At 41.2% G+C, this 4,874-nt stretch overlaps 1 long non-coding RNA gene across 1 annotated transcript in view; it reads right to left on the bottom strand.

Moving 5' to 3' along the window:
* Positions 1-467: 467 nt before the first annotated feature.
* The window catches only part of LOC114890159, a 7,436-nt gene continuing 3,029 nt past the window's right edge, over positions 468-4,874 (bottom strand). The window contains exon 3 of the long non-coding RNA XR_003792258.1: positions 468-575. This is a non-coding gene — a long non-coding RNA (uncharacterized LOC114890159). The remainder of the gene's footprint in view (positions 576-4,874) is intronic.

Below are 4,874 nucleotides of genomic sequence, written 5' to 3' on the forward strand. Positions count from 1 at the left end.
AATTCCACTTTAACTGGACATCCTATATTTTTATTAGCTAAATCTGGCATCCCTAGGTAAGGAGAATGCAACCAATTGATTGTGGTGAGTGGAGGCCTTGAAGGACCCCTGGTGGCAGCAGTGGACCCCAGTGCATGGCAATAAGGATTGAGCAAGAAGCTGGCTATCTCGGCAGAGACCAGCACGGAGAGAGGATTGTGGGCCCTGCTGACCCTCTATATCCTCATTCCTGTTGTCAGGATGGGACATAAACTACACCTGAACTTAGATTGTGGGGGGCGGGGATGGGGGAGGAGAACAGAGAGAGAATCCTTAACTGGTGGGTAGTATCCCAAAAAGACCAGAGGGGGGGAAAACATGAAAGTGACTGAGTTATTCTGCATTGGCAAGATTGAATAGACATGAGAATTTAAGAAATAAGTTCATTTATAATGTAATCAAGTCACATTTTCACATCTAAGTCTGGGAGTGAAAATTTGTTCCTACTACAGATTAAAAAATGGGACTGATGAGAATGTCTCCAAGGTCCCTTCTGCATTGACAATTCCATAGCTATAGAGATGAGGCTTGAGGCCCTGAAAGGAAAAGTAAGACACGAGTTAGACAAGAGTGAGAATATTTCAAAACCCCTATTGAGTGCCTGGTTACAGGAGACCCAGCAAATGAGCCTGGGTGGGAAGAGGCTTGAGGAAAATCATAACCATTGTGTGTTTAAGCTGTCCCTGTGTTTTGAGTTTGTTACTTCTTAAACATTTAAAGTTGAGAACTTGCTGGAGTTAATTATTATTAACAGTGAGAGGCAGCTGATTTATGCTGATTAAGCTGGTTTAAGAGCTGTTTTCTTAAGAGAACTATGAACGGGCTTTCTAGGGAACCAACTGGTGAACAAGCATATTTTTACAGGGAGAGCCACATAGGACTCTTGACCCAGGAAGTCTGAAAGCCGAGGGAATTGCTGCAGAGTACACCATGTTCAGCTTCCTGCTTAAGCAAGCAGCATGTGCTGCAAGCACAGGGTGTTCCCCCTGCTTCCAGAGAAGGTGAAAGGCTTCATCTGGGGCTTCCTGATCCCTGTAGAGGAGAACATTTACCTAGACAGTGGGGAAAACACATACCAGGCAGGAAGTCAGAAGGAAAACCTTCCTAAGAGAGGCGGGGGTTTAGCCAGTTTCAGGAGGCTTGATAGAAAAACAGTAATCAGGGACTTCCCTGGTGGTGCAGTGGTTGAGAATCTGCCTGCCAGTGCAGGGGACAGGGGTTCGATCCCTGGTCCGGGAAGATCCTACATGTTGTGGAGCAACTAAGCCTGTGCGCCACAACTTCTGAGCCTGTGCTCTAGAGCCCATGAGCCACAACTACTGAGCCCACATGCCACAACTACTGAAGCCTGCACACCCTAGAGCCTGCCTGCTGCAACTACTGAGCCCACATTGCTGCAACTACTGAAGCCTGCATTTTATAGAGCCTGCATGCTGCAACTACTGAGCCCATGTGCTGCAACTACTGAAGTCCATGCACCTAGAGCCCGTGATCTGCAACAAGAGAAGCCACCACAATGAGAAGCCCATGTGCTGAAACGAAGAGTAGGCCCCACTCACCACAACTAGAGAAAGCCCGCACACAGCAACGAAGACCTAAAGCAGCCAAAAAAAACAAAAAAGAACAAAAAAACCAGTAATCCAGTGGAGGGGCTGGTGGAGGAGAAACATCTCTACCTGGGGCCAAGGAGACAGTTTTGTGCTCCTGCCCAGCAGTGCTCCATACTTATCTGCAGTCAGACGGCAGGCCAAGCCCTGGCAGGAGCAGGAGTGAGCAAGGCTGTTCCTACCCAGTAAGGAAGAGATGAGTCACAGATGTTGGTGAACAACTCCCTTTGGGGCAACCCTGTGGCATGACACAGACAGCAGGGGTGAATTGTCATGCTGGAGCATTCAGGCAAGCAGGACATGGTTGACACCCACCAGTATATATCAGTCCTACTGATCAATACTCATACCTACAGAGTTATATATAAAGGAGTGAGTGAGGCAGAAGAACCCTGCCATGTATATCTTTATTGGCTTTGAAGGCCCTTATAAAATCCATGGAAGGCTAAAGTAGAGGCAGGCAGAGGTCATAATCATGTCACACTGCATTTTAAAGGTTGCCACTTGTGAAGAATAATGAGGAGTGAAAACTGAAGTATTGGCTATTCCTGGTATTAAGTAGCAGGCTTTAGTTTTCTAGATTGTGGTTTTTGATACCAGAACTTCTGGCAGAGATTTTGAGTGCTTTGCACTAAACCTGGGAAGACCTGTTTGACAGGAAATGCCTACTTAATTGAGAGATTCCACCCAAAATTGGAAAGAGTGGGGAGAAATTGGTCTAATAACACCATGGAACCAAGTGTCATGGAAGATAACCGGTATAGCACAAAGGGAATATGAAATCAGAGAAATTTTCAGGTGGAAGTATCCAGTAAATGGGTTAGAAGCAGTGTCCATAGGCCTTGAGATCTAGTCCGTAAAGTGCAGAATCAGGGAAACAAACAAAATGTAGTTAACATTTGTACACAGTGAGGTAAATATAATCCCATAGATATGAGCTGCAGTGGGAACCAATGGCTAGTCCAGGCTTGTTATACCCATGAGAAGAGCGTCAGGAAGGCTAAAGCCAAGAAGGAGCCAAAACTTGTTGGAAAAAAAGACTAAAGACAAGCAAAATATTTTTTAAAGAATGATGTTTGGAGCAAGAAGTATATAGAGGGTGTAGGCTTGCTGTTTGGGAAATTTAGTGCAATATTTGCAGATGAGAAAGACCAAGGGAAAATATATAATAAAGATAGTGGATCAATCACTTATAAAGCAAGCACAAAAGTTAAGAGATGAAAGTAGCAAAATTAACTAAAATTACAACAATTAGTTAAGGGATGCATGAAATAAAAAGATGTAAAATATGTCATCTAAAGTATAAAATGTGGAGGGGGTAAAATGATGGAATGTGTTCCATCACATTTTTGGAATGTGTTCAAATTTAAGTTGCTACCAGCTTAAAACAGATGACTAATTACATAGAATGATATATGTGAACCATGCAGTAACCACAAGGAAAAACTTATAGTAGGTACACACAAAACATGAGAAAGGAATCTAAACATAATATTAAAGAAAATCACAAAAACACAAGGGAAGAGAAAAAGAGAAGAAGAAAGGGACAAAGAAGAACTACAAAACAGCCAGAAAACAATTAACAGAATGGCAATAAGCACATATATATCAATAATTACTTTAAATGTAAATGGACTAAATTCACCAATCAAAATACATAGAGTGGCTAAATGGGTAAGGAACAAGACCAATCTATATGCTGCCTCCAAGAGACTCACTTCAGAAGAAAAGACACACACAGTCTGAAAGTGAAGGGGTGGAAAAAGATATTCCATGCGAATGGAAAGGTGGAGTAGCTATACTCATATCAGACAAAATACACATTAAAAAAAAGACTTAATGGGCTTCCCTGGTGGCGCAGTGGTTGAGAGTCCGCCTGCCAATGCAGGCGGTCTGGGAAGATGCCACGTGCTGTGGAGCGGCTAGGCCCGTGAGCCATGGCCGCTGAGCCTATGCGTCTGGAGCCTGTGCTCCACAACGGGAGAGACCACAACAGTGAGAGGCCCACGTACCGCAAAAAAAAAAAAAAAAAAAAAAAAGACTTAATGATAAAGGGGTTAATCCAGAAAGAAGATATAACATTTACAAATGTATATGCACCTAACAGAGGAGCACCAAGATATATAAAGCAAATATTAATGGATTTAAAGCGAGAAATTGAAATCAATAAATAACAGTTGCAGACTTTAACATCCCACTTACACCAAATGGATAGTTCATCCAGACAGAAAATCAATAATGAAATATGGAATTTAAATGACACATTAAATCAGATTGACTTTATACACATGCATGCACACACACATGCACGCATACACACACACACAACATTCTATCCAAAAGCAGCAGAATGCACATTCTTCTCAACTGTACCTGCAACATTCTCCAGGGTAAACCACATGTTAGGTCACAAAATGAGTCTCAATAAATTCAAGAAGATTTAAATCATATCAAGTATTTTCTCTGACTACAATGGTATTAAACTAGAAATCAGTTGCAAGAAAAAACAAGAAAAACCACAAAAATGTGGAGATTAAACAACATTTTACTGAATAACTAATGGGTCATTGAAGAAATCAAAGGAGAAATTAATCTCCTAAAAAACTTAGAGATAAATGAAAAAAAACCTAGAGATAAATGAAAATAGAAATATAGCATACCAAAATCTAAGTGATGCAGCAAAAGTGGTTCTAGGAAGGAAGTTCATAGCAATACAGGTCTACCTCAAGAAACAAGAAAAATCCCAAATAAACAATCTAACTTTACACCTAAAGGAACTAGAAAATGAAGAACAAATGAAGCTCAAAATTAGTAGAATTGACATATATACACTACCAAATGTAAACTAGATAGCTAGTGGGAAGCAGCTGCATAGAACAGGGAGATCAGCTCGGTGCTTTGTGACCACCTAGAGGGGTGGGATAGGGAGGGTGGGAGGGAGACATAAGAGGGAGGGGATATGGGGATATATGTATACATATAGCTGATTCACTTTGTTATGCAGCAGCAACTAACACAACAATGTAAAGCAATTATACCTCAATAAAGATGTTAAAAAAAATAAAAGATCGGAGTAGAAATAAGTGAAATAGAGACTAAGAAAACAAGAGAAGATAATCAGTGAAAGTAAAAGCTGGTTCTTTGAAAAGATAAACAAAATTTACAAACCTTTAGCTATATCGAGAGAGAGAGAGAGAGAGAGAGAGAGAGAGAGAGAGAGAGAGAGAG

Source organism: Monodon monoceros, unplaced genomic scaffold (genome assembly GCF_005190385.1).
Source record: "Monodon monoceros isolate NGI ecotype Baffin Bay Population unplaced genomic scaffold, NGI_Narwhal_1 Super_Scaffold_11, whole genome shotgun sequence".
Taxonomy (NCBI): domain Eukaryota; kingdom Metazoa; phylum Chordata; class Mammalia; order Artiodactyla; family Monodontidae; genus Monodon; species Monodon monoceros.